The sequence below is a fragment of the Mobula birostris genome, chromosome 17 (assembly GCF_030028105.1).
Source record: "Mobula birostris isolate sMobBir1 chromosome 17, sMobBir1.hap1, whole genome shotgun sequence".
Taxonomy (NCBI): Eukaryota; Metazoa; Chordata; class Chondrichthyes; order Myliobatiformes; family Myliobatidae; genus Mobula; species Mobula birostris.
The window spans coordinates 33,939,648-33,959,172 of record NC_092386.1 but is presented as its reverse complement, the minus strand read 5'-3'; positions in this window follow the sequence as shown (position 1 = coordinate 33,959,172).

The window sequence follows — 19,525 nt, the reverse complement described above, 5'->3', positions numbered from 1 at the left end:
GCAAGAAACTGGTGATGATATTACAAAGCGGCAGTGGGGAAGAAACTGTGTTCAACCGTAAAAGTGTGGATCTTCTGGCTCCTGTGCATCCTGCTTGATGAGAAAAGGGCATGGCTTGGTTGGTGGGGATCCTTAATGATGGATGTTGCCTTTCTGAGAGACATTGCCTCTTACAAATATCATCCATAGGGAAAGAACTGAACCCGTGACCTGCTGTGAATTTCTAGCTTTTGTTTTGTTTAGAGAAAGCACACAAAATTATAATTGACTTCCGTGGGCTGAATCTGGGTCAGCAACTTTGCTAAATGGGAGTTCTTTTTAGCATTTTGACCATATTTAATTCTGAATTGGCACTTAGAAATAAATAAACTCATTGCCATTACATTACTATTTATGGGGCCTTGATGTATGAAGATTTAGCATTCTCATTTCCCAGCTTATAGTAGTTACTGTAAGCAATTACTGTACTTTGAATCTGTTTCTGTGACTCCAGGGCAATTTGGGTCACCCTGAGGTTGTGAAAAATATCTGGGGTGATATAGTCATAGTCATACTTTATTGATCCCGGGGGAAATTGGTTTTCGTTACAGTTGCACCATAAGTAATAAATAGTAATAAAACCATAAATAGTTAAATAGTAATATGTAAATTATGCCAGGAAATAAGTCCAGGACCAGCCTATTGGCTCAGGGTGTCTGACCCTCCAAGGGAGGAGTTGTAAGGTTTGGTGGTCACAGGCAGGAATGACCTCCTATGACGCTCTGTGCTGCATCTTGGAGGAATGAGTCTCTGGCTGAATGTACTCCTGTGCCCACCCAGTACATTATGTAGTGGATGGGAGACATTGTCCAAGATGGCATGCAACTTGGTCAGCATCCTCTTTTCAGACACCACCGTGAGAGAGTCCAGTTCCATCCCCACAACATCACTGGCCTTACGAATGAGTTTGTTGATTCTGTTGGTGTCTGCTACCCTTAGCCTGCTGCCCCAGCACACAACAGCAAACATGATAGCACTGGCCACCACAGACTCGTAGAACATACTCAGCATCGTCCGGCAGATGTTAAAGGACCTCAGTCTCCTCAGGAAATAGAGACGGCTCTGACCCTTCTTGTAGTCAGCCTCAGTGTTTTTGACCAGTCCAGTTTATTGTCAATTCGTATCCCCAGGTATTTGTAATCCTCCACCATGTCCACACTGACCCCCTGGATGGAAACAGGGGTCACCGGTACCTTAGCTCTCCTCAGGTCTACCACAAGCTCCTTAGTCTTTTTCAAATTAAGCTGCAGATAATTCTGCTCACACCATGTGACAAAGTTTCCTACCGTAGCCCTGTACTTAGCCTCATCTCCTTTGCTGATGCATCCAACTATGGCAGAGTCATCCGAAAACTTCTGAAGATGACAAGACTCTGTGCAGTAGTTGAAGTCCGAGGTGTAAATGGTGAAGAGAAAGGGAGACAAGACAGTCCCCTGTGGAGCCCCAATGGATATACTGCGTCCAGTGCTCCCGATGTGGCCTGCTATATATTGGCGAGATCTGATGCAGACTGGGAGATCATTTTGCTGAATACCTACGCTCTGTCCACCAGAGAAAGCAGGATCTCCCAGTGGCCACACAGTTTAATTCCACATCCCATTCCCATTCTGATATGTCTATCCACAGCCTCCTCTACTGTAAAGATGAAGCCACACTCAGGTTGGAGAAACAGCACGTTATATTCCGTCTGGGTAGCGTCCAACCTGATGACATGAACATTGACTTCTCAAACTTCCGCTAATGCCCCACCTCCCCCCTCGTACCCCATCCGTTATTTATTAATATACACACATTCTTTCTCTCTCTCTCCTTTTTCTCCCTCTGTCCCTCTGACTATACCCCTTGCCCATCCTCTGGGTTTTTAACCCCCTCCCCCTTTTCCTTCTCCTTGGGACTCCTGTCCCATGATCCTCTCATATTCCTTTTGCCAATCAACTGTCCAGCTCTTGGCTCCATCCCTCCCCCTCCTGTCTTCTGCTATCATTTTGGATCTCCACCTCCCCTTCCCACTTTCAAATCCCTTACTAACTCTTTCTTCAGTTAGTCCTGACGAAGAGTCTCGGCCCGAAACGTCGACTGCACCTCTTCCTAGAGATGCTGCCTGGCCTGCTGCGTTCACCAGCAACTTTGATGTGTGTTGTCTAAATCTGGTATTCTTTTTTTCTAAACCATTTTAAATTAATCCTCTCAGGCGTGTGAACATCAAGTCAGGACTGGATAAGATTAGGTTAGTTAAACCCTACAGTCAAATAGTCTCCGTGCATTTACTTAAATCGCAGAAAAATTATCTTGATGTTGTTCTGCAGACATGTATTTCACAATGGAGTTGTAATTCAGCAATGGAGATTATACGGAGAAAGAAGAGATAATATGGAAGAAGAAAAAAATCAACAGGATATTTTCAAACTGTTCAACTGTATGAGATCATAAGAGAAATTTTGGATCTTGCACTCTGTTAAGTGAGTGCCTTTCATGGCTATTAACGGATCGGTGTTGGAGTCTACGAGGAGGTGTAATCTAATCTGCTTTTACAATGGTTTGCTCCCTTTGTCTGGAAAAGGATTTCTGTGTCTCCTGTGGAGCCAGCTGTACACACTGGAAACAGAGTTGTCACTCAGCATCTCATTTACACCTAGCACAAGATAGTGCACACATATCAAAAGAACTGCCATCTCATTCAAAATCAACAACACAGCCAGGGATTTTCAGAAATCTGCAATTTCAGTAATTTGCACTTTCTTCCAGTGTAAATATTGTCCAGACATAAGATTACACTGTATTTTAAAGGAATGTGGTGAGGCATTTTAATACATTTCATTTAGTCTTTATAGTGAGTAGAGAAAAAAATCCCTCAACATATCAAAACCTTTGACACAAAAAGAAATTAATGAATGGTGCACCTACAGAGCATTTCATTATAATGTAGCTCTTCTTCCAGGTTCAAGCTGGGGCATTAGATTGACAGAATACAGTCACAGCTGTGGGTTCAGGTTTCAAATGTCTAGTCTATTTTTTCTCCAGTCCGGGTATTGATAGATGCATTTTCCATCATCCTGCGATTAGCCTGACAGCTTGGTATCAGGCAAGTGCCTTTCTAAGCTGTACTAAGAGCATTGGCTGAGCTCTGAAAAACAACCCCTTGGTATTAATAAATGTCATTCTCAGCTCTCGGAGCAGTTGGCCATGAATGCAATAAAGAAGCCAGCATTTTTGATCCGTCCATTGGGACTCTGCTTCCTCTGCTCCAGCCTGCAGTACACAATCTGGCATAAGATAAATGTACGGCATTAAATTAATAAAAGCGGAAATATATTTGTATAGCAGGTAACTCTGAATATTTTCCTCTGCTTCCTTCTTTAGCCAGACACATCTTGCTGTTTCTCCTACGTGCCCACCCCCACCCATTAACAGCATTTTAACATTATTTTCATTTTGACCTAATCCAGATGAAATTTACATTGGTGGTGTGCCATTTTTCTGTTTTCAATAAAGTGAAATGCAGGCAAATTGAAGAGATAAATTGAGAATACAGATGGCCATTATGAAGTAAACATTGTTTGGTTCCCTAAAATTACTGTAATGATGCCCCCAGATGATTCCTAAGTCTGTGTTTCCGATGTGACAGATTTATATTGCCATAATTCCCTACTGGATTTTTGTCAGCTCCTATCACACAGCTGCTGGATGTACTGGAAAGCTAACAGGAAAGCTGCATGAATGTCACTGTAAAAAAATAGCTGCTGTTCTGTTTATTCTTTCATTAGGGATTGCACACAAGAGAGGAAGTATTGGTTTGGAACAATTCTGGCAGTTCTTTTTAATACTATGAACAGAAAAATTAATTAGCTTTTTTCCCTTGCAAATATAGATATGAAGAGAAGATTTTATTTTTGCCTCAGTCATACCCAAGACACTTGAATGATTTTAATTGCCTGAGAGGTTATGACTTAATTTTAATCCAAACATCTCTCCGATTTGTATATAACATGTGAAACCTCGTGGTCACGTTTCATACCCTATCAATTAATTTCACAGACAAGGCAGGTTTCCAGTATTTTCTGTAAATGTTCTGAAAAAAGGAAACATTTTTATTGTTTCTTTCTGTCACAGTGCTTATTTATCAAAATAATAAGCCTCACTATGTTCAAAACGGTAGGTGTTGCTTGCTGTGCTGCAGACCAGTAATAGATATTTCCAAATATATTACTGAGTGCTCAGTTTTTTTTCATTCTCTGGATTACCTTTATAAATTCACATCTAAATTCAGTTTAAGAAACAAATTGCTAATCCAGCAATCATGTAAATATTTTCATATGCTCTACCTGTATATGAAGCTTAAGCAAATATTTTTGTCAACAAAAGCAATGAGCTTCCTCAATGCATGAATAATATCACAAAATGAGATGATCATTACCTACATAAAACCAATTTCTGTTTGTTTGTGTCATTGCAGAATATTCCCCTTCTGTGTTCTGCCTGGGTGCCAGGATGTCACAGAAAACAGCAATGTGTGGCAGGCTTTATCAAACAGCAATTCCCTGTGGGGCTGGAAACTTCACTTGTCATATTTACTCTGGATTACAGCAACCACAAGAGCTAAACACTGACACCACTTCATATTATCTGAACCTGATGCAAAATAAAACCTAATTTGGCAGACTAGCCTTTCTTTTATCCTCTGTTGACGTAACACAAAATGTGATGTATGCCACAGCGCTGGCATAAGAATAACATCACAACATATCCCTGTAATGTAACATCATTATGCATCATTATTCAGTACTGTAAAGATGACCAAGTCTGGGAGCTGGTAGGCACAGAATCCAATGATTTAATGAATCCGATTGTAAACCAACACCATGACCTAATTTCTGCTCCTAACACAGATATAATTTCAACTGAACAACCAGAATGGTGGATCTCATTAACAAGCTCATGGTGCATGTGCAGCTTAGCTCAATTTATGATTTTGAAAATGTAATATTTGAGTAACATTGTAAATATGTTGTTTGATTAAGCATTCTTTGATTAAGCATTAAGGGTTAGATATAAGAGTACGGAAATGACATATGCCATCACGCCACCACGTGATATGTGTTTGCCACGCTTGAAGTAAAACTAAGTTAGACTCACATTTCAGACTCCTGTCTTTTCCTTTTAATTAGGTTAATGGTTTGGAGTTGCAAAACATAACAGCGGTGATGAGGGTTATTAAAATGAACCTGAGATGACTACCTATCTTTTGAAGCACATCAAAACATTTGAGGTTTAAAAAAGCGCAGTGAGAAACTGTCGAGTTAAAAAAAAGAGCAACTCATCTTCTTCGCAAAAGGAAAGATGATCAAGTTTTTAAAAAAGGCAGTAAATGGAAAAATTCATGGCTTCATAAACAATGAGCATTGGGTGATAATAATCATAAAAAAGAACAGAAATGGCTGGCTACATCGGAAGGATTGACACTTTTGAATACACAAAAGAAAATCAGCTGCTGTATACAGAACTAATCAAGCAGTATTTTAAAGCAAATAGAACAACCAATCAGAAACAAGTTCCAGTTTTAATGAGTGCATTGAATGGAAAAGCATACAATTTTCATAAGAGTTTGACTGCTCCAGCCGTATAAGCCAAAATGAGCTTTGCTGATATCATGAAAGTACTGCAGGAAGATCTAGATCCACAACCATGGTTAATTGAAGAACTGACAATTTTCAGACAATCTCTTTAGGCGGGAGGAGAAGATGGCGGCGCGACACAGTGCGCGCAGCTCTCCGGTGAAATGATATCGTATTTGTAAGTAGGATCCCGTGCATAATTCTGATTTGATGGAGACAGACGTGAGAAGCCGAGGAGCATCTGGAGAAATTTCTGAAATGCCCGGTTCGCTGCCACTGCTGCTGTGCGTTGGAGAATCTCCGGAGGGAAGGCCCTAAAATCCCCGGCTTTGCCCGCTGCTGGTGACCGAGGCTGAGGTCGAAGCGTTTGGCAGAGATGGTGTTCGGTACCGGGTGTCGGAGGGCTGATCGGAGATCGAAGTTTTCGGACGACTCAGAGTCGGACTGTGGTTGGGCATGGCAGGGAAAGTTTTCTTCCTTCTCCCGTCTGCGTGAGATGTGGGACTTATGAGAGACTTTGAACTTTTTTACTGCGCCATGGCCTGTTCTTCATCAAGTTATGGTATTGTTGCACTGTTGTAACTATAATTATGTGGTTTTTGTTAGTTTTTCAGTCTTGGTCTGTCCTGTGTTTCTGTGATATCACACCAGAGGAATTTCTTAATGCATGCATTACTAAATCGCAATAAAAGAGGACTGCATGTCCTCATAATCTGATAATTTAGCCACTTATGCTGAAGTGGACTCCCCTTCCTTTTGAATGCAAAATCAGAAGGAAGGGGAGTCCATTTCAGCATAAGTGGCTAAATTGAAGAGATTGTCTGAGCATTGTCAGTTCAGTGATGGTGCACTGAATGATGCACTGAGAGATTGTTTAGTTTGTGGAATCTTACAAGGAAGCATTCAAAAATGGTTCCTAACTGAAGCACAACTCACATTTTAAAAAGCAGTTGAATTTGCTATATCAATGGAAACAGTAGCCAGAGATGCAACTGAGATGCAGTCAGCAATGAAAATGACCAAGAACAAAATTTTATCTAAACAGAAATCTCCCTGGTCTATCAAATTGCATTACCTTTGTGGCAGGGGCTCACATATACCAGACCAATGCAGATTTTAGGGCACAACTTGCAGAAAATGCAAGAAATGCAAAAAAGAGCACTAATCTGTTCAAGTGTTGTTGATGAAAGAATTGATAGTGTTGAGAATGACATAGGACTGGGACTTAAAATGTGTAAACTAACAGGAGACAAGCTACACACATCAAAGATGCTGGCGAATGCAGCAGACCAGGCAGCATCTCTAGGAAGAGGTACAGTCGACATTTCGGGCCGAGATCCTTCGTCAGGACCAACTGAAGGAAGAGTGAGTAAGGGATTTGAAAGTAGGAGGAGGAGGAGAGATCCAAAATGACAGGAGAAGACAGGAGGGGGAGGGATGGAGCCAAGAGCTGGACAGGTGATTGGCAAAAGGGATATGAGAAGATCATGGGACAGGAGGCCCAGGGAGAAGGAAAAGGGGGAGGGGGGAAAAACCCAGAGGATGGGCAAGCAGTATAGTCAGAGGGACAGAGGGAGAGAGAGAGAAAGAATGTGTGTATATAAATAAATAACGGATGGGGTACGAGGGGGCTGTGGGGCATTAGCGGAAGTTAGAGAAGTCAATGTTCACGCCATCAGGTTGGAGGCTACCCAGACGGAATTTAAGGTGTTGCTCCTCCAACCTGAGTGTGGCTTCATCTTTACAGTAGAGGAGGCCGTGGATAGACATATCAGAATGGGAATGGGATGTGGAATTAAAATGGGATGTGGATGTGGGAGATCCTGCTTTCTCTGGCGGACAGAGAGTAGGTGTTCAGCAAAACAGTCTCCCAGTCTGCGTCGGGTCTCGTCAATATATAGAAGGCCACATCGGGAACACCGGATGCAGTATATCACCCTAGCATACTCACAGGTGAAGTGTCGCCTCACCTGGAAGGACTGTCTGGGGCCCTGAATGGTAGTAAGGGAGGAAGTGTAAGGGCATACGTAGCACTTGTTCCGCTTACAAGGATAAGTGCCAGGAGGGAGATCAGTGGAGAGGGATGGGGGGGACGAATGGACAAGGGAGTCGCATAGGGAGCGATCCCTGCGGAAAGCGGGGGGGGGGGGTTGGAGGGAAAGGTGTGCTTAGTGGTGGGATCCCGTTAGAGGTGGCGGAAGTTACGGAGAATAATATGTTGGACCCGGAGGCTGGTGGGGTGGTAGGTGAGGACCAGGGGAACCCTATTCCTAGTGGGGTGACGGGAGGATGGAGTTTGAACAGATGTGTGTGAAATGGGGGAGATGCGTTTGAGAGCAGAGTTGATGGTGGAGGAAGGGAAGCCCTTTTCTTTAAAAAAGGAGGACATCTCCCTCGTTGTGGAATGAAAAGCCTCATCCTGAGAGCAGATGTGGCGGAGATGGAGGAATTATGAGAAGGGGATGGCATTTTTGCAAGCTATATGGCCTACAGCAGAAGTGAACAGCAAATTAATGAAAATGGAATTGGGCACTGGCTCGGCTGTTTCAGTCATTCCACAAAATGAGTTTGAGGGGTATTTCAAAGATACTGAACTGAATCTGCAGATATCCAACTATTAACTTGTACGGGAGAAAAGATAACACCTATGGGAAAGGCATTCATTACTGTGAAATTCAACAACCAACAAACCACATTGGACTTGTATGTGATAAAAAAAAATGTGGGCCAAATTTTTGGTGGTGTGATTGGCTGAGACAACCTCAACTTGATTGGAGATCCATCCACCATTTCAATGCTACATCCCTTGCAATAGAGTCAAAACCTCTGTGCCTCTGGTTGGAAAGCATGTTGGACCGTGCTGCTCAGAGGAAGCATGATCGTAACGAAAGCAGTTATCTGGCTACCACAGTTTTTGTACGTAACATATCTGTGAAAGATTCTGATATGTTAATCAGGCAGGTACATGTGAAATGTGGCTTGCTTTTAAGCAGGAAGAGAGTTCCAGTAGCTTCAGGAAAATTGCAAACATTCGGCTCTTGTCAGTATATAGAACACAATCTACTCTGCGTGCATTGAGGTTATTGCATGAATTTCAAGTGAAAGACAAAAAATCTGCTTGTAAAAGTAGATGCAAACACCAAAGCCCAGCTGGATGAATGGAAGGCCAAGAAGAAAGGAGTCAATGGAGATAAAAAAACAGAGGATTTGTCAGATGATGTTGTGGTTGAGGAAACCAAGAGGCAAGATCAGAACGTAAAGGGAGCGATAGAAGGATTAAGAAAATACTCCAGTGAACTAAATGCAACTTCCCATGATCAAGGTGCACATTTTAAAAAGAAGAGAAAGGAAAAGAAAGAGGAAGATGACATACAGTAAATGCAGTGGAAATGAAAGAGGATAATCCTAATTTCTCAAGAAATTAACAAATTCAGAGATACTCTTAAGAAACAAGAAAAAAAAGGAAGGTGAGAAAAAGAAAGACAAGAAGTGCAAAAGGAGAGAACAGATAAAGAGAGGAAAAGAAACCATGGCCGGGAGAGAAGCAAGTAATGAAGTAGATCGAGAGAAAAGCTAACAAAAGGAGAGCTTTCCAGATATGGCAGAGCCGCTTCTTGCAGTCTCAGAGTCAATTCCTGCTGCCGCTCTGAGATCTGGGATTGTTTCACAGCTGCAGGTCTCACCTGCTGGGCAGAGTGATCCCACTTGTCAGGAAAGATGTTATCCCACAAGAGTAAGAAAGCATCCACAATGATTAAATATTGAGGCCTGAGTGGGACAATTTAAATTTTACTATACTGTGGATGTCTGTATAGCAGTTGGTATCATATAGTATAATGTGTAGATAGTTGAACTGCATTCTACTTTGAGTTGGAGTTTATAGCTAAGCAGGGAGGAGTGTTAAGTATTTAATTCTTTAGTAATATTTGATTAATATTGTAAAAATATTGTTTGAGTAAGCATTCTTTGTTGCCTGCATAATGCATTGTGGATTATACGTAAACATACATAAATGGCATACGTTATCATGCCACTGCGTGATATGTGCGTGCCTTGCTTAAAGTAAAACTAAACTAAGTTAAATTCACAATTTGGACTCCTGTCTTCTAATTAGTTTAATGTTTTGGAGTTACAAAGCATAACAATATCTTACTGTGAAAGAATGCACATGATGTGAATGACCTCATCTTTATGAGTTATAATCTATCTGCATATGAACGGTAAATAATGCAATGCTCTTTGTCCTTCTCACCATGATTCCCACTAAACTGATAACCATCCAAGCTGTTTCTTCTATAACTTCCATGCTTGCTGATACTTTAAGTGTTTCATCTCCATAAATATTCCTTCTCACATTTTTAAATTTGCTCTCATCACTTTCTCAGCATCAAAAAAATATTCAGTCCTTTCAATTTCTTGACCAAAATCATTGAGTATGGCATCACCACCCAAATATGTGCTCATCATTGTTTTAAGCAGACATTGCCACTAACCCATCCCTCCACATTCTCAACCAGCACTATTTAATTATTTCCTGTCTGTCATCTTAAAAACATTCCTGTGCTTAATGTCACTTTATGGACATATGATCAATCTAGGTATATAAATTTTCTTATGTATTTATATTTATTGTGTTTTTATTATTGTGTTCTTTATCTTACTGTGTTTTTTTTTGTGCTGCATTGGATCCAGAGTAACAATTAGTTTGTTCTCTAGTATTTACATTATTTGTGTACTGGAAATGACGTTAAACAATTTTGAATCTTGAATCTTGAAGATGTCCAAGCAGAGTAATGCTATTGCCACTGCACTGAGATGATTCTAATTAAAAATGACACCCTCTGTGATCTTTCTTGATTGGTCTGCAGCTGAGGGGTTGGGCAGCAAAGTGGACAAGGCACCGGATGGGCCATCATCCGGATAAGGATAAAGCATGTTTAAGGGCTGTATAATATACTCTTATTTCTACTTCTTTTGTTATTTTTTATGTGATGCACAATGGAGACACAAACTAAAATGTGCCATGACGGAAAACATGCGATGAAGAGTTGTAACGTAAAATGGATGAGCATGAAAAATGATATGACATAAAAGGTAGTTCAAATAAAATGTATTGTAGATCATATTCCATCGTAAAATGCACTATGGTACAAAATTTAACAGAATGCAAGATGTGTCATGATATAAACCGTCATCACAGGCATATGCGAAACAGAGGACATAAAACATGCTGCGATTTAAAATGTGATTCATCATGAAATGGCGCGTGATACAAACTCTGATCAGCGTGTGAAACGAGATGGGATGCACATTTGTGACATGATCTAACATAATAAGAAGTGTGACATGAAAGACGTTGGACATAATGGGTGCTGTGACATAATACGTGACTTGGGAGAACATGTTATGGGTCATAAAATATGACAGGACATTAAATGGGAAACGATGAAACATGATGCAGTATAAAATGTGAACGTATGTAAATCATGATTTTGACCTTCAAAGCAAGTAAGGTGAGACATACTGTAATGCAAATTCAAACATGTATGACATTCAATGTGACATGGTAAAGATGTGATAGGCCATAAACTGCATAATAACTTAAAAAATGTCATATACAAGATATGGTTTATTGTGAAAAGTGACAGACTGACAAAGATGATGCAACAAGGAGCATGCTAAAATTTGGAGTAAGCCTTGTCTGGATATGATGTAATGTGACATGATGAAAAACATCAGTTGGTGTGAAATGTGATACGATCAGAAATAAGGTGTAAATAGTGATACTTAATAAGGCAGGAAAGTTAATGATATAATATGGCATGATTTAGTCGTGACCTGCTCTGATGTTTAAGATGAGAAAACAAAAGAGACCTGCCATGAAAAACATGGCATAATGTGAATCGCAGTTTGGCTTAAACACGATATAACATGTATGATGATATGTTTAGGCGTCCAAACAATCAGAAGTACTGACAAAACTGGGAGACAGTTACAGAGCATTGTTCATAAGATTTGCCCTTTGTTAGTCTGGAATGACAGAATTACCACAATTATTGCTGAAGGTTGTGTAGAAACTAAGGTGATTTGCATAGCCAACAATCTATGGGACAACTGATATCTCAGGGAAAGTTGGATGTCTTGTTCGAGATCATTTTCATAAAATTCTACTGATCCTGGCAGGTGATGTTCAATGGTTTGTGTTTCGTGATGATCCCAAGATGAATGGTTCTGGTGGTATTTCATTGAGTCCGAGAGGCAATGTCACTCAACATGGAAGCAGACCCCCACCAACCATCAAGCACCCATCTACACAAATTCTACACTAATCCCATTTTATTCTCTATCAATTACTCTGAATTCTGCTGCACGTCCACATGCCAGGAGCAAGTTACAGAGGACAATTAACATAACAATCAGGATGTTTGAGGAAACCAGAGCAGTGGGAACAAGACTTCATGTGGTCACAGCAAAAACCTGAAGACTTCACCTACACTGCGTCCGAGGTCAGGATTGGACGGGGTTGCTGGAGTTGTGAGGTAGCAGTACTTCCAGCAGCAGCTGTCTGCCCCCCAGGCGTAGTTCTGGCGTCACCCAAAAGGTAAAGTGTTCAGAATTTTATAGCCCGAGGTGAGCAACAGTGGCTCATTGATGACGCCTGAAATAAATTGAAATCTACCTTAATGCAATCTTCCAGAGATGTTTGGAGAACTTTTCCTGGTGAGGTAAAACAGGCCTTGTCACATAACAACTCTGTCAGTGAGTTAAGCTGTGGTTCCAACTTAGATGATAGGTAAAGGTGTCAAAGACTGATATTTAAACATTGCTGCTGCGAGAGGAGAGAAGGAAGGGAAGAAGACAGTAAGGGTGATAAGAGAAGAAGGATGAATAGAGAGGAGAATGTGAGGAGTGGAAGAGGATGAAGTTAGGAATGTGGAAGCATCAGATCAGAATCAAAATCAGGTTTCATTTCACAGACACTTGTGAAATTTGTTATTTTGCAGCAGAGGAACAATACATAAAAATCATGTTCAATGCATAAAAGTAAGTATGGACCTTGTGGGAGAGTATTAAATTGGAGCAGGGCAAATTACAAGAGCGTTCAGCAGGAACTAAGGAGAGTTAATTGGGAACAGCTGTTTTGGGTAAATCCACATCTGACATTGTTTAAAGACCAATTGCACAGAGTACAGGAGAGGTATGTTCCAGTAAAAGGAAGGACAAGGATGGCAAAGTAAGAGAACTTTGGATGTCAAGTGAAGTGATTAATTTAGTCAAGAAGAAAAAAGGAGACATACATGCTATACGTAAAGCTTAGAAAGCTAGAATCAGAGCCCTTGAAGATTGTAATGAAGTCAGAAAAGAACTCAAGGAGGGAATTAAGAAAGCTATGAGGGGCCATGAAAAGTCCTTGGCAATCAGGATTAAAGAGAATCCTAAGGCATTCTATGTATACACCAGGAGCAAGAGGATAACTAGGGAGAGGGTAGGACTACTCAAGGATAAAGAGGAAACATTTGCTTGGACGAGGAGGATGTGGGTGAGGTCCTTAATGAGGGCTTTGCATCGGTATTTACTAAGAGGAAGGATGTGACGGATAGGGAGATCAGTGTCAAGTATGTTGATATGTGAAGGCATTTCAAAGTAAAGGAAGAGGCAGTTTTGAGTCTCTTACAAAGCATTAAGGGGGATGTCCCCAGGGCCTGGTGGGATAGGTCCCAGGTTATTGAGAGAGGAAAGAGAAGCGATTGTAGGGACTTGACCAATATCTTTGTGTCCTGTCTAGCCACAGTTGAAGTCCCGGAGGACTGGTGAAAAGTTAATGTTGTTCCATCATTCAAGAAGAGAACAAGGGATAATCCAGGAAACTACAGACACTGACACTCATGTCAGTGATAGGGAAGTTACTGGAGAGAATTCTTAGGGATAGGATTTATGAGCATTTGGAAAATTATGGTCTAATCAGAGAGCTAGCATGGCTTTGTACAAGCGAGTTCTGTTTTACTAATTTGATTGAGTTCTTTAATGAAGCAACAAAGCTGATTGATGAACGTAGAGCTGTGGATGTTGTCTACATGGATTGTAATAAGATGCTTGACAAAGTCCCTCATAGGAGGCTCATCTAGAAGATTAAGATGCATCGGATCAATGGTGAACTGGCAGTTTGGATTCAGAACTGGTTTGCCTATAGAAGATAGAGGATAGTGGTTGAAGGGACTTATGCTAACATTAGTGGTGTTCTGCAGGGACTTGTACTGGGACTGCTGCTATTAGTAATGTATATAAATGACATGGATGGAAATGCAGATGAGTGGGTTAGTAAGTTTGCAGATGATACGAAGATTAGTGGTGTTGTGGTTAGTGTAGAAGAAGGGGTGTATGGGGTGTCAGGGAGGGGTAGCACCTCTGGTGGGGGAACATGTCGTGTCCTTTTCAAGGCGGTTAGTCCACCTTTGGTCCCCACCTGACACTCAGCTCTCACCTGTGGCTCCCCGTAGCTGTTTGCATGCGACAGCGGCCACACCCCGGGCAACAGATTCGACAAGCCGGCTAAACCAGGTGAGGGTAGCCGACAGGTCTCAAACCCTCGGTGAGATAGGGAGTTGTGTATCCCAGCTTGTGAAGACAGACTCCGGCAGATTGAGCGGATGAGACCAATGGAAGGTCCAACAGTCAAGAAGGCGGTCTCTGCAAGCGTTGTGGAACGTGTAGAGCAGAACAAGGTACAGAAGACTTCCTGGTCATTCACTGCGCCTAGTCCCATCTCCAGCCGTCTCGACTCTGTCTTGCCACTGGATCCAGATGGGAATTGGGAAGAGAGAGTGAGGCTGACGCTGCGCAACTCTCCCTCACTTAAATCCAAATCATGCGCTAGTCTCGACACCATCTGGTGTGAGGTCCTCATCGACGTCGACGATGGACGAACAAGAAGACTAGCAATGACTACAATGGAATTGAATCAGTTGCTGATATGGATAGAGAAATGGGGGATGGAGTTTAACCTGGTCAAATGTGAAGTGTTGCACCTTGGTAGGTCAAGTGCCAAGATCCTTAACAGTGTTGATAGGCAGAGGGATCTTGGGGTCCAAGTTCATAGCTCACTGACAGTGGCTACTCTGGTTGATAAGGTAGGGAGTGCTTGCCCTTATTAGTGGAGACATTGAGTTAAAAGGTCAGCTTTATAAAACTCTAGCTAGGTTGTTTCTGAGTATTGCATTTCTGGTCACCCCACTATAGGACAGATGTTGAGGCTTTGGAGAGGATGCAGAAGAGGCTGGCCAGGATGCTGCCTGGGTTAGAGAGCATGTGTTATTATGCAAGGCTGGACAGATTTGGGTTGTTTTTTTCTGGAGTGCCAGAGGCTGAGGGGAGATCTGATAGAAGTTTATAAGATAGAGTAGAAAGGCACTATCTTTTTCCAAGGTTTTAAATGTCTAATAATACCAGAGGACATGCCTTTAAGGTGAGATGGGGTAATTTCAAAGGAAATGTTTCTGCCTCTACCATCATCTCAGGAAGTGCATTCTAGCCACCCTCCACTCTCTCTGTAAAAAAAACTTGCTTCTCACATTTCCTTTGAAATTACCCCATCTCGCCTTAAAGGCATTTGACTTAAGTGTATGGAGATTGTTTGAGTTAGCCAGAGGGTCACGAAACATTCATGTACTTCATATGGTGAGTTGCTGACATGCCAAACTCACCCTCTGTGACAGTTTTGTATTCTTCTGATTTTGTCCTTCTAGAAATTGATGTGGCCATCACTTTGTTCGGTCTGCCATGTTGTGTTGATTTACTGAGTTCCTCCAGCAATTATTTTTGTTTTGTTTCCTGTTTGCTCTATCCCACTCAGAGTGACAATGTCAAAGTCCTAGCGTCTGAGTCCATGGGCTGTGAACCACACCCTTCAAGTTGCAACAGCAGATATTGATGATTGAATACTTATTGTCTTCTGTGTGCCTGCACGTAGTTCGGCCAGTTAAGGAAAAGCCTCTGAAGTTCAGGACTCCAAACCCAGAACAAATCTCACGGTCTATCAGGCAGCACAGATCCCTGTCTTACTGTATGCTCCTGAGTCAGGTTAATCTCAAAGCCCTGGAGAAACACCACCAATGGTCCTCCACAATATCCACCATATCCATTCTTAGAACAAGCAACTAATATCAAAGTCCTTTTCCAAGCCAATGTGTACCTTCAGCATAACATGGAGAAGCTGGAATCTTTCTCAAGAATAATCAGAATCGTGTTATAAATTGCAGAGAGGGTATACCGTCTCCCACACTGACCACCTGTATGCCTCACCTGTTACCATAAGCCAATAAAACCGGAGAAGAAGCAAGTTATCCTTGATCCTGAGAGAATGCTGCTCTATAGAGCATTACGGCACCAAGTATTTAAACAAAAATGTTTTTCTTACCCTAATATCAATACTGGTTAGTCCTTCTTCCAGATAGATTTCTTGATCCAGTACTTGGCTTACACCTGTCAATTAGTCTCAGCTGGTCCCAACAGATCCATTCTAGGAGTTTATTAGTTGGAGTAATGGCCCAGGACCTATTCCCATTGGTGGATGAGGGAAGTTTGTTGCTGCTGTCCTCTGAAATAAACTCAAACTTAGATCTGAGCTGTCCTCCGTATGGGAACATAGGCTCATAGTTCATTACAGCACAGGAACAGGTCCTTTAGCACTACTAGTCTGAGCCAAACAATTATTCTGCTTAGTCCCACTGACCTGAACCTGAACCATAGCCCTTCATACCTCTCCCATCCATGTACTTATCCAAACTAATTTTAAATGTTGAAATCAAACCTGCGTCCACCATTTCTGCTGTCAGCTCTTTCCATACTTTCACCACCCTCCGAGCACTGGGAACATCTGGGAACTGTGGGGCAAGATGGTTCCCAGCAAGGCAAAGCATGCCCTGATTCCCCAAACTTTGCCTACCACGTTTCCCTTTTTGTTTGATCCAATTCAATTTAATTCAATTCAAGTTTAATTGTCTTCAACCATACACGAATATCCATAAGTATAGCTGTAGCCCACCTGACCAGCCTCAGGGTCGCTTGGCTCGCTGTCTTCTAGGGAAACAGCCCTCGGCCCCGCCAAACTGGGTAATCAGTTTGTGTGGATGCTGTGTGATGTACCCCACCCCGCCCAAATAACAGACAATACACCAGATACGATTAAATGATTTACAGTTTATAGATATTACTGGAACTATATAATTATTAGAGAATAAAATATAAAAGGAAAATCAAAGGCGCCACACATCAAAGTTCAATCTCTTCGTGCACAAAACAGTTGGAGCTCAGGACCCTTCTTCTTCACCCTGCGACCCCTCGGACCACCTCGACCAGCTGCCTGGGACCAACAACGGTGGTCGACCAGACGCTCCACACGAGTCCGTCTCCGTCTCCTCTCCTTGCTGAACGCCCTGCTCGGGCTCCAACCCCCTTAGCGGACTCACAACACCTGGTCCATCCTCTGTCTCTCTGTCTCCCGCCTTTCCCCTCAAAACCCTGCTCATACAATATCTTACAGACACACCGAAAGCATAACAACTATCACAATATCGCAATCACAGCTATGCAACACAGAGCGTCATAGGAAGTCATTCCTGCCTGTGGCCATCAAACTTTACAACTCCTCCCTTGGAGGGTCAGACACCCTGAGCCAATAGGCTGGTCCTGGACTTATTTCCTGGCATAATTTATTTTTTACTATTTAACTATTTATGGTTTATTACTATTTATTATTTATGATGCAACTGTAACGAAAACCAATTTCCCCCGGGATCAATAAAGTATGACTATGACTATGACTAATTGCTTCATTCGTCCTCTTATCAATAGATAATCCAAAACAAACTACTAGCGGGAAGGACTTTCTCAGCAGTTAACATAACAGAGAAGCCCTTTCAATTATAACATAACAAAGAAGCCATTTTAATTAGACTATGCAGTGACATAAAAAAGGAAACCCCATACATAGCCAAATGAGACAGTGTTACCCTGGGACTAAGGTGCAAAACAGTCACACACAGCACAAAGCACACGTAGCACAAACAAGATAGCAAGTACATGTAGGGTATCAGTAAAATATAGCCACGCAAAAAAAAGTCCAGATCTTGAGTCCATGAATGCAGCAGAAATCTGCAGTTGACCACAATGCTGAGTAGGGGTGGGAGGAGGGGTGGGGTAGCACTGACTCACTACACCACCCCGGTGGAGCACACCAGCTTCAACGCCTCTCTCCTGGCGGCTGTAAAAAGTTGACATCGCGACATAAGGCCTAATCCTTGCTATGACCAAGGCCACACAGTTCCCTGCCCCTGCTGTCTGCCAAAAAAAAAGGTAATTGGATTTGTAGCATGCCACATTAACAAGGTCCAAAAGGTTCTTTCAATCATAAGCAAAGTGACTAAGATGGTCACTCGCTATTAGACTGCACACCTCCTTCATGGACCGACTCCTGTGAAGCTTCTCTGAGGTAAGCAGCAGCACAGTCTGCACCATACAGTTTTGCTGCCAATGAACGGCTCGCTGCCGGGGCCGACCTGCAGTACTTTAAGTTCTTAATGTCTAGCAGGATCTTGCAATCATAAAAAATAGGTTTAAAAGGGACTGGAGCACCAGTTGATGGCCCCACAGAAGGCGCTGTGATCGAATGCATTGCCAGCTTATCAGGAATGTAATATGTAGCACTTGCTGGAAGAAACCGTTGGAAGGGGAAGGGAGGGAACGTCGACTCAGACCATTAGAGGCCTGTGTCAGGCATTTTCACGCCTTATAAGGCGCAGATTGGAAGTCTGTGTGGGGCGCCACTCCTCGCACAGACTAGAGCAATGTGTGATTAAGTGCCTTGCTCAAAGGCACAAACACACTGCCACAGCTGCGGATCGAACTAACGACCTCGAGATCACTAGAAGAACGCCTTAACCACTTGGCCATGTGCCCAACACAACCATTGGAAAGGTTAGGAATACTTAATCTGAAGTTATTTGCTTCAACATGTTAACCAGTTACAGTAGATATTTCTTCATTTTCTGATTTTGTTTTACTTCATTATGTTCTCATGTCTGCTCAGAATAACTTTCCCAGCAGCCTAGTCAACAATATATATTAAACTGCATTTTTTGAGTTCCTGCGACTGTATCTTGCTGCTGGCTGATCCAGATGACTGAGCGAAAGCCAGTTATCTTGTTTTATGCCATAATGAGTAATTTGTTAAGGTCATATTCCTTCAAAATTTTCCAGACAAATTGAAGTCAATGTTCAGAGAGCTCTGTTGCAATAACATCTGGTTCAACAGGTCTGATGAAATTATTTTACTTCAAGAGGAGCCAAACCTCACAAAATCAGGTCGGCTGGCCAGCACATAGTCTATCACGCCACTTCACGATTCATATTTACACACATGTTTGGACATTTGCCAAACTTCTCTCCATATTACATAATTCAGTCCCAGAGCATTCATCAGTTAATTTTGGAGGGGTGGGGGTGGGGGACAAGCTGTTTTCAATCTACAGTGAAGATTTTGGGCATTAAAGGCTAACAAATAAGTTACAGCAGGAAAGGAGCAGATACAGTAATTTTGTACATTAGGAAATTGATACAGAAATATTGGAATTTTATAAAAAGGGGATGGAATAGGTTAGTATAAATTAATGTTTTATTGTATAACCGATTGAATGCAGTCAGCTTTTCTGAATTTGTTCCATTACAGGTTCATGAATAATTCATGATGGTAAAGAATCTCACAGTGTTGTTTGCCTTGAGGGTAACTGCAGCCAGTATTTCCCTGTCCTTCCCTGTCTCTCTCTATCTCCCTCTTTTACTCGTTTTGCTTCTCTTGCTCATCCCATCCACTTTCCTGC